The following is an 11,870-nucleotide window of genomic DNA, read 5'->3' on the forward strand; positions in this document are numbered from 1 at the left end:
TCTCTCTCTCTCTCTCTCTCTACTCTATAATCTCGTGTATGTAAATCTGTCTCTCTCCATTAAGTAATCTACTCAATTATCTATTTAGCTACGTCTTATTTCCTAACACAAGTATCAAATCCTGCAGAAGCGTAGGATATGTAATGAGCATGTGCACAAGTACGGAGAGTTTGCTAGAGAAACCATACAGAATCTACGATACGACTCCTATGGAACGGGCATTGATTTTCGTGACATAACACCTACATCTGAGAGAGAGAGAAAAAGGATTATGCGTGAAGGTCCAACCAATCTAGAGCCAAGGATGGAAGCAGAGGAGGGCTCACAGACAGAAGACGACGGCGTGGAGGAGATATTGGATGCCTTCTTCTAGACAAGTGAGGAGAACGCTAACGAAGAAGCACCAGAAGATGTGCGCCTATCTCCTGAAGACATGTTGAGAAAGTTGGCACGTCAACCAATCTATGAAGGCGCCAAAATATATGTGCTTCGTACTTGTCTGTCGTTTTTGAATCTGCAGTCAGTGCATACGGGTGGTCAGATGCAAGCGTCACTGCTTTGTTTAGGTACGTAACTTACAAAAGAGATTTTTCGATTGCAACTGTGACATGCTTAGGGAGCTTTTAATTTAATGTGGCTTAAATAGGTTGTTGCGGGAGCAACTTCTCTTGGCTAGCAATGAAATGCCCCCCTCCAAGCCAGACGCAAAGTGACTATTGATCTCAGTTGGCTTGGACTACAACAAGATTCATGCATGTCCAAATGATTGCATTCTTTTTCGCAATGAATTTGCAGATTGTCTGTTGTGTCCTAAGTGTGGAGCAATGCGCTACAAACAAGATGCGGTTGGCGAGTCAGTGCCAACTAAAGTGTTGTGGCATTTCCCTATTATTCCGAGGATAAAAAACATGTTTCATTGTGGTTCTATTGCAAAGTTGATGTGGTGGCATTCTACGAATAGATCCACTGACGCAACATTTAGGGTGCCCGCTGATTCAAAGGCTTGGAGGCACATTGAAGATACCTGGCCACATTTTAAGAGTGAACCACGCAATTTGCGTTTGGGCATGGAAATGGATGGAGTCAATCCATTTGGCTTGAGAAGCTCGTCATGGAGCACTTGGCCTGTGTGCGTTGTCAATTACAACCTCCCACCATGGCTTGCCATCAAGAAGGGTCATTTGATATTAGGCTTGATTGTGCCCGGTAAGTTCAAGGCAAAAAACATGGATGTTTAGCTAGCACCACTAGGTTGACGAGCTCTAGGAGTTTTGGCATGGGATCGACATAGCACATGTGGTTAAACCAGTAGGACAACAGCATGCAAGGATCGATGGACTTCTTATGTGGACTATGCATGATTGGCCAGGATACGGTGAAGCTTCTGGTAATGGTGGATAATTTATAAAATTCTCGCTATTCTCAAGCACTTTGTGTAGTACTCAATCATGCTTTAATATATGCAGGGCTTACAACTTCGGGATACAATGCATGTCCAATTTGCGGTCTGTCTTTGGATGTGCGCTATTCTACCTCGCTTCGAAAGATAATTTATCAAGGCCACCATCGTTATCTTCCAGATGTCCACCACTTGCACAAAGGTCAGCTTGGTCGCTTTGAATGTCGTCCTATGCATGTACAAGAGTGGCGTCGCCGATGGGAGCAACATGAGGGGCAACCTATTCCAGAAATGAAATGTTTCTCCATTCTCCATACGTTGCCGTACTAGGGTGATCTACTAATTAACCATCTGCTGGATCCAAGAATGTGGGAGAGCTCCTTTGGAAGACAATCATGGGAATGAAAGACAATCGAGCTTCACGAGATGATTTGCAGTCAATTGGAAATATGCCAGAGCTATGGCCTTTCACCAATGCAGCCAAACAAAGCTTCCAAGAGCGCCATGGGTATTGCTAAAAAGTGAGGAACGACAAGTCAAAAGGGTGATTTCAAAGTTTAGGACGCCAACAGGATGCATGCGATGTCTCAAGACAGCATTTACCCATGACGATCAACTGTCAGGACTGAAATTGCACGACTGGCATAAGTTCTTGCAATTTATTCTTCCAATTGCGATCAAGGGGTGTTTAATGGAGGAAGTGCGGTCCTGCATATACAAGATTTCAAAGCTAGTGCGGTGGATCTCTTCCAAGGAGATACGAGAGGAATCCATTGCAGTCACGAGGGCTAACTCCATTGAGGCAGTTTGCATGATTGAGAAGTATCTACCCACAAGCTGCCTCTAACTATCCAAATGCACTTGCTCGTCCATGTAGTAGATGAGGTTGCAGTGGTGGCAGGTACAGTCCACAACCATTGGATGTTCTTTCTAGAGCAGTTCATGAAAACACTTAAGGGTTTTGTTCGCCAAAAAGCACGTCTAGAGGGGAGCATGGCAGAAGGATGGCTGGTGCAAGAGTCTCTTGTCTTGACAACCAAATTTCTATTCGTTTTTGACCCAGAAATGACTCGACTATGGAGCGATGAGGAGGATGCAAGATTGGTGGGAGAGGAGCCGCAGGGGCAAGGGGTGTCGAAGAAAGTGGATGACACTATGCGAGAAAAGATCATGAAGTTCTGTATACTAAATTCACAGCCGATGCAAAAATGGCTTGAAAGGTACGAAGAAGAGAAAGAGAGACGCAATAGGGAGCGACACGATTTCAAGCGAAGCCGAACGACTAGAGGCTTACCCTTGCCAGACTGTCTCACTCCTCTACCTGAATTCCCTACAATGGCATGGTTGGACAAGACAGTGAGAGCAGCTTGACAGATTGGAGAACCCATATCTCCAGAAGAGGAAGAGGTGGCTATTGAATGTGACTGGAGGTATCATACATACATGGCACTGTGGTCGCATGGAAAGCATTTCAGAACACAAAAAATTGACAGCAGAAGAAACACGTTTGACAGTGGGATAATGGTTAGTTTCATGCAAAGAGCAGGGCCAGTGCCAGAGACACGAATGAGAGCACTAGCAACCTTGATTACTGTGGTCTAGTGTCAGATATCTTTAAAGTGAGCTTCAGACGGTTTGAGATGTTTTTGTTGGATGTGAAGTGGTTCAAGGTGATTACTTCTGGTCGCAATGCAACGATACGCAGAGATGGAAACAAGCTTGTGCAGATAGATTCTACAAAGGTTTGGACAGATGCGAGCGACACGTTTGCTCTCCCCGAACATTGAGAGAAAGTGGTCTTTGTACCAGACCCTCGAGAGCGACAATGGTGGTTTGTGGTTTAGGTTGATCCAAGAAATAAACAAGTATTTGAAGGGCAAGAGCTTCTGGAGAAAAGTCGGCCAGATGACGCAGATACTACTGTGACATTAGATGAGATGGATGAAGGTATGGCAGAGGAAGTTGACAGATATACGAGGGATGACGCAGACGAGGCATATATGACACTTGTAGATGAAGATGCAATGGATGAAGACAATCTGCCAGAACGAGTTGGGACAGAGTTATGTCTGCAGTTAGAGATAGACGATGATACAGTGCAAGATCTTATCGATGATGCCTCACTAGTCGAGGCATGTAAGTGTTTGTGTGAAAACATTGATTTAAAATTAAGCTCTTTCTTAATTTAAACAAAGGTGTTATGACACTTTCTTTTACTTTATTTGTGCAGGACTTTAGTATGGCAGACCAATATCCAGATCCCGCTTTTATGAGTGCGGATGCATTTATGGGCTTCATCACACGGATGATGCCCGTTCAGATGGCAGATGCATCTCAGTATTGGATAGCTAGAGGCACGGATACCATGCCTCCGGGCTTCACACCCGAGGGTCCAAAGCCTATGGGGGGATGACTATGGGGGGGGGGACACCTGTGGGTACAATGCCTGCGAGGTCTCCCATCACAGCCACTTTGACACCTAAGGGTACGGCAGAGGCGGGTATATCATCATCTCCACAACACAGGCGCACTCGCCGATCTCGGTGATCGTCCAGGTGGAGGTGGTGGTTGCTGTGGAGGAGGGTCCACAGATGCTTCAATCCCTCCTCGCTCACGATCCCCGTCCTACCCAGGCACACCTCTCAACACACCTCCAACACCTTGGGGGGCATACGATCCTAGTGCCTCCAAGTTCTATACTGTATAGCCAGATGGACAGGTTGACATGGATAGATTCGGGACTAAGATGAGACAATGGGTTCGCCAGCTCGTGGAGCTGCAGTTTTTGACCACCATTATGATGCCTTAGCCTGATCAGGATCGCAGCAAAGTTAATTTTATAGTGGAGACCATCGTGAGAGAGTATCAACCTGCTCCGGGTCCAGAGGAGCTTTCGAGGAGGTGGATCACAAGTGCTGCACGGGACATCGTGAAACATCGTCGAGATGCAGCTCGTCGGGCTTTCAAGCAGGGCTCGCCGAAGCCTTTGAGCATCTCACACGAGACGTGGCCATTAGGGCCAAAAGGGCCTCAAAAAGGGCTGTGTAAGGAATTGGTTAGCTTGCTAATTAGCGGAGCATTTGACGGTCAAAACGGCCACAAATTTGACCGTTTTGGGTATTCAAAGCATATCTTGAGCATTTAAAGAGTATCCAGGTACAGATCTTTCAATATAAATAAATGATGTCATTTTCACACTACTTTCTCCCCTACTGGACCTATTTTGTTGGCTTGGTGGCAAATACGAAATTTTCACTTTTGAATATGGTTTTCCTGACTACTCTTTCTCTCAAGCCATTTCATTAGGCTCTCTTCACCCTCACAAGCTTTCAAGATGTCTCTACCTTCGCAAGAGGACCGCCATTTCCGGTCTAGCTACAAGGACCACTGTGGTTTTTCTCTCTTCACCATTGCAAGAGAACCACCATTTTGTTCTCTTCACCCTCACAAGCTTTCCAATTTTTCTCACTAGTTTTGCTCGGCCACAAGCTTGCTTCAACCTCACAAGTTTTCCCATCATTTCTACTCTGCATGGAAACCATTTTTCTCTCGTGTCACCCTCACAAGATTTCCAAATTTTCTCACTAGTCTTGCTCTTCCTAGAAGCTCAGTTTAGCCTCACAAGTTTTCCAAACTCACTAGTTTTGCTCTGGTTAGAAGCTCCCTTCAGCCTCACAAGATTTTTCATTATTTGCACTCTGCCTAGAAACTCATTGAGTTGTTAACACCATATGAAAATCAAGCTCAACTAAGTGTAAGAAACCGTGAGGGTTGTGTATCAAAGGTTGAAGGCGTCCAAGCTCAAGCATTACAAAGCCAATGGAGCAAGCAAATGGATATGGACAGAAGTCAACTTGTATCCTGTTGATCCACGAACTCGAAGGTAAATAGAAAAATTTGAAGCCTTACTTTCATAAATAGATTTCCATGGTGGCCATCTACATTTGGAAAAGGATCCAACTATTTCTAAAAGTACATAAAAATGTTTTGCAGGATTCTTCAACAGGAGGTTTGAAAGCTAAAAGATTCACTTAGTTTCCTCAGAAGTCACATTATCAAGCACAAACTTCATTTTTCATATCAACAAGAAAGGGAGGATGACAAAGAAGAAGCAAGGCACTAAAATAACTAAGTCGATACCAAGGGAGGCAATTATAGAGGATGAGATCAAAGAGCCAACAACAACCACCTTGCTGTGAACGTCACGATCCTTCCAAGGAGGAGACTATCATTTTAACAATATAATTACTTGTAAATTTACTTTAAATCTCCTTGTAAATTTACTTTCAATCTCCTTGCAAAATATTCATTTTCACAATATAATACGTTGTAAAGTTACAACATATGTTCCTCTAGCATTGCAACATCACGATTAACACTTTATCTCCCCTTTGCCACACAATCATTTTACTCATCTATAACTCCTAAGGCAAGTTTCCCTTTAACTATTCTAACATTTGTCTGAGATCAAACTTGAGCTTGAAATTTTTTCGCTCTTCTATGTAGACTTCTTCCATGTGACCATGATCCTATAACATGACATCTAGAAACCATTGGCATGGACCATCATTATTAGAATCTTCATCACCCTCCAGAGTCCCTTTGCCTTTAAGCCATGTCAATAAAAATTTGTTGCTTCAGCTCTTTTGACTCAACTTATAAATAAAACTTTCAAATAGGGAAAAATGACAAAGTTTTAACATCACAGATGAGTCCGAAATGCCCAAAAGACTCTGGCTACCCCTCTCCTCGCACCGTACGGGATAGTGCCTCCGGAGGCCTTTTTTGGCCATACCGACCTCTCCGGGTGTCAGAACGAAGCATATAGCCAGTCGTTTTCGGGGTTTTTGGGCATTTTGGACTCATCTGTGGTATCAAAAGTTTCAAATAATATAGCTTTTAAAAGTTACAAGTGTTATATATTGTAAAAATTCTGTGACTATGCTTGGGTCCAATATGCTTAATGGATCTATATATAAAAAGACATCTATATTAGGCAGGAAAGGTGAATCTGTGAATGCAAATAACCCACATGTCATGATTGGGGTAATTGAGATTCTAAAACTAACCCCCTATCCTGGGGTAATGTGGCACCAAATTGGTGTTCCAAAAATGACCCACACAACATGAGGGAGTAGTGAGATTCTAAAAATACTCCCTATCCTATTGTGCAAGCAAGGCATAGTGTGGCACCAAATAGGCCTTTTGCTAATATCTTGTACATATAATAAAAACCAATGGAATCCAAATAATAAGGTCACTCAATATTTTTTTGCATGGTGTGTGCATGCAACCAGAACGACGCGATGAGGGGGGGAGTGACAAGCTGTATGATGCCCTCTTCGCGCGGTCTGGGTAGGAGCAAAAATAATGCAACATGGTGAGTGTCAAAGTGTTTGAGCACTTTTGCACATGGTTTAGAAAAATGAGTCCAAATAATAAGGTCACTCAATATTTTTTTGATGGTGTTTGCATGGAACCAGAACGACGCGATAAGGGGGGTAGTGACAACCTGCATGATGCCCTCTTCGCGCGGTGAGGGCAAGAGCTAGCAGTGTGGGCAAGAGCTAAAATGGAGCCAGAACGACGCGATGAGGGGGGTAGTGACAACCTGCATGATGCCCTCTTCGCGCGGTGTGGGCAAGAGCTAGCGGTGTGGGCAAGAGCTAAAATGATGCAACATGGGGAGTGTCAAAGTCTTTGAGCGCTTTCGCACATGATTTAGAAAAATAGTCCAAATAATAAGGTCACTCAAGATTTTTGTGCATGGTGTGTGCATGGAGCCAGAATGACGCGATGAGGGGGGGAGTGACAAGCTGTATGATGCCCTCTTCGCGCGGTGTGGGCAGGAGCTAAAATGACGCAACATGGGGAGTGTCAAAGTCTCTAAGTGCTTTTGTACATGATTTAGAAAAACATTAGGAATCCAATTAACAAGGTAATTCAAGGTTCTTATGTGGTGTGGCCGCAGAGCTAGAACAACACGATAGTAGGGTGACAAGCTCACACATGACAAGAGCACTATGGGCAAGAGCTGGACCGGTGCGATAGGGGGAGGAGTGAAAAATTCATTGAGTCCTTTTGCGCACGATGTGGGTACACTAACGAAACAGGGCGAGTGGGGGTAGAGTGTAGTTCAATCAAGCCACAATCGCACACTGTGGTCATTGATTCAAAACAATGTGAGAAAGGATGTCTTTAGGTGTGGTCCCATGTTGATGTAGATATTATGTACGCACGTGCTGAGTGCAAGCTCTTGATGCAGTGCTTAGAAGTAGAGGCTAAGTGAAAAATAGACATTAAAAAAAATACGGAATAGTCATTAATAGGCGTCATCATCACTAATTGAAAAGAAAGATTTCGTATCTTCTAGCTTAATATTGTACAATATTAAATAGAAAAGAGCACTTGTACATCAGGCCCAGAATATGATGTTATTAATAGGCGTCATCATCACTGTTTGAAAAAAAAGATTTCGTATCTTCTACCTTAGTATTGTACAATATTAAACAGAAAAGAGCACTTGTACATCAGGCCCAGAATATGATGTTATACATCAAAAATAACAGGAACGCCCTCAAATATAGGCAATTTAGCCAAATGAAAGTGACATTTAGACGTTTTCCGCTAAAGTGGAAGCACAAAAGCTCAAGCTAGCGGTGATAGGAATGCCATACTTTTGTATACATGTCAAGTGAGTATTGGCCTATTTCTTAATCCGTGGATTACCAAACAACCCTTTTTTAGACATTTTTGGCCCTAATGCAGTAGATCAGGGAGGATGAGTAGACAGTGGACATGCGGTTCAGACAGCAGTGTCAGGCCGCGGAGGTACGACAGATGACCAGGGGCACATCTCATCTTGGCAACGGAGGCTTCGACACCTTTCGCTATGAGTTTGTGAGTTTCTAATCCAATGCTAGCTATGGTGTTTTTTTAAATGCGATGAATCATGTATTCTTAGTTACTTTGGTTTTTGTATAAACGCAGAATCTTGCAATGCATCGAGCCTCAACACGCCAGGAGGAGACAGATGGATATCGAAGAGGCATTTATGAAGTATTGAATGATCTTGCTATCGGCCCAGGAGAGCCTGTAGACTCGGAGGCCTTAGAGTCTCGCTGATCGATTGAGGTGAGATGTTAATATGTGTGAGTTGATTTCATTAATTAAGTATATGTGAAGTAATATCATACTAATTTTGTGATTTGTCCTTTTATGTGTAGGTTGTGACGCGAAGTCATCAGTGGATTTCTATATATGTTTTGTGAGACACAGACACATCTCCGTGTTTCTTTCTTGTATAGACATGGTTATGTTTATTGTTTATTTTTTATGGATGTTATGGTTATGGTTATTGTTTTGTTTATGGTTATGGTTATCATTATGGTTTTGATCAATATGGTTATGGTTATGGTTTTTCACAAAGTTCGTTATATATGAAGCTCGTTATGGTTATGGTTTTAATTTGGTTATGGTTTTGCACAAAGTTCGTTTCATTTCTTCCATCAAGTTGTGCCTTAAATCTCATGGGAGATCCTACATGGATATCATGTAGGAGGCGTATATATATGGTTTTTTTTTTAAGTTTATGTTAAAACGAAGGGAACTTTGCCGAAATTTCTACGGGAGCACGGTTGATTTTGGTGTTGATCGCTTTCTTGGGCAGAGGACATGCAGTCTGGCTGTGGCTGTGTCCATCTTTTCACTGGGCACACGCCAGGCTGCCTCTCCTCTACCTAAGAAAAAAAAAATTCTGATATGGTCATCGAAATACGCATCGATAGGAGCGTCTAAATACGCATCGAAACAAAGCCGTTCAACACAGATATCGACGCGTATTTCGATGATACCATAGGGATGAAGATTTCGACGCAGGTTTTGACGTCTCGCATCGAAATCTGCGTCGAAGACACCTGTTTTTGTTGTAGTGACAATATTCACTGGCAGGTTCAAGAGTGAAGAAGGGCATCAGGTGGAGTTGCAGCTCTTGCCTAAATAGGTCTATGATGTAGCTGCAAAGCCAGAAACCAAAGAAGCTAACCGCAGGTTGGGGCTCCGATATTTCTACGAACAAGAGCCTTGCAGAGTGGATTTTCAGAAAGCTTATGAGCTTATGTCCACAATCAAGGAAGACGGAACCGCCCAGATATCAAACACCCAAGGGAACAAGGTCAATGTAGTAATTACAAAAGAAATAGTAGGAGAGGCACTCAGACTGTCCACTGAAGGCATGACCATGCTGGCAAGAGATAGGAAGACCGCAAGCACATTTACCAAGGAGACAACTGTGGCTACATTTGCCGATCTCATCCACAAATAGGTGGAAGAGCCAGCCCGTCTGTACCATCAACACTTTCATTTCCTGGCAAAAAGTCCACCAAGGTACACGACACCAAATCACGCCGTGGCCACCACCTTTACTCAAGTTTTGAAGTCTACAACAAGGCAACCTGTGGACCACGTGCAGTATGTCTTGACAACATTGAAGGCCACCAAGAAGGAGGATAAAATCACATACTTGGGCGCACCAGAAGTATTGACAATAATATCCTATCATGCCATCAGCATGGCTGATAACCTACCGCCTGCCCCGTATCACAATACATGGATCTTGGCAGCATAACCCGCTCTTGGCATAACCCTCTTCAAGAGCTACAAGATTGGGTAAAAGATCTTTTAAGTCATGTGATGAAACAAATGACAGCTCATTAGAGTGGCACAATAGCGAGGCTCTGACAACGAAGAAAAGAGAGCTAGAAGGGAAGAGATGAAGAGGAAAGTTGTGGCTGCCCACCAAGAGGAGCCAGCTCAAAAACAAGCACAATTCAAAAGAGAAAAACAGGCTTACCAGCACAGTAGGCAAGCACAAGGAAAGGACCTAGAAAAAAGGGCACCCACAAGCCTGAAAGGACCTCGAACGAAGCATCATACAAGAAAAGAGATAGAGGATCCAAAAGATTATTTAGAAAGAATGTACCAAGAGGCCGAAGCCCTAAAGCTGAAAGAGGCCGAAGAAGCGGCAAAGAAAGCTAAGGAAGCCGCTAACCGAGAGCAAATCCAAGCATCTCCCCGACCCACCTCACCGCCGTCATAACAACAGGACCATCTCATGCCTAGCCCACCACCATCATCGCCAGGCCAAGATACCAATGAAGAAGCAGAAACTAGAAAAGGAAAAGATTCTGAATTCACCCACCAAACAGAAGCTACACAAAAAGTTGACCACACCAAAGGACATGAGGAAAAAGAAGCCGAGCTAGAACCGGAGTAGGCAGTCGAAGAAACTCAAAAGCCGGCAAAAGAAACTGATAAGGAGGTAGATATAGAAAAAGAGCATACCACTACACATGAGAAAGAGCTCGAGACAGAGAAGGCAGAAAGGCCAGGACTTGAAGAGACGGTAAGGGTTGAGACCACACTAGCTACTTCCACTCAGCCAGAAACTTCCGAGGCATCAGAGCCTTAGGATGGCCAAGGAGAAGAACCACCATCCACCTCTATAGAACCACCAGCACTTACAACACAGCAAGAAGCAACACAAGAGGCTGTAGGCACATCCCAACTAGAAAGACAGGAGGAGTGACAGTCCAATGACGAATTTATTTTACAAGTAAACAAATATGCAAGGCAAATGCAAGACATGATAGAGAAACTCCACTCAACAGCCTTAAACCGCAGCACAAAGGCCAAGGAACTCGAAATGGTCATCGATGCTCTTCAAGGAGAGCTCGAAGACAGGATGATTACTATCACGGATCTCCAAAGGCAAGTGCAAGAGCTAAAGATGGAAGCGGAACAGCATTAGATAGCTAGGGACAAACAACAAAAGAAAATGGAGGAGTTAGGTGACCTCCTCACTAAATTATCTGATGCCTGCAAGGTGAAAGACGAGCAGCTGACAAAAGTGACGAATGAATTTCTTACCACCTCTCTGTCAGCTCAGAAAATTCAAGTGCAGTTAGATGTAGCCAACTCCTCTCTGCAATATTCCAAACAGAGAATCAATGATCATGCCATTTTCTTGCGGAAAATCAGAGAAAATCCAGCCGTGGCCTCGATCAAGGGCACTGATGAAGTGTACAAGGCACTTGAAAAGAAAAACAGGGATTTAGGACTGGAATTAAAGCTTGAACAATCACACCGTAGAGACCTGGCACTGATGCGGGTCTAAAGAGAGGAGGAGCTTCTAAAAGAGATACCAGAACTCAAGCGTATAAATCAACTTCTCAGAGATGGAAATCCCGGCACGCAGGAAGAGGCAGTCACATCACAGCCGCCCCAAATAGACATTCCCTCGGTCTCGTTTGCTGAATTTGAGACGTAGTCTACAGCAGAGCCGAGTGGTGATGAAGACTTTTAGGTCCACATTATAGACAAAGATACAGTGCCAATGGTCCAGTTGTCAAAAGATGAAGAAGATGCACTGAAGGAAAAGATCACCTTAGAGTTGGATAAGCAGTGGAAGGCC

This window comes from Adiantum capillus-veneris, chromosome 19, assembly GCF_014529385.1.
Source record: "Adiantum capillus-veneris isolate H3 chromosome 19, ASM1452938v2, whole genome shotgun sequence".
NCBI lineage: Eukaryota > Viridiplantae > Streptophyta > Polypodiopsida > Polypodiales > Pteridaceae > Adiantum > Adiantum capillus-veneris.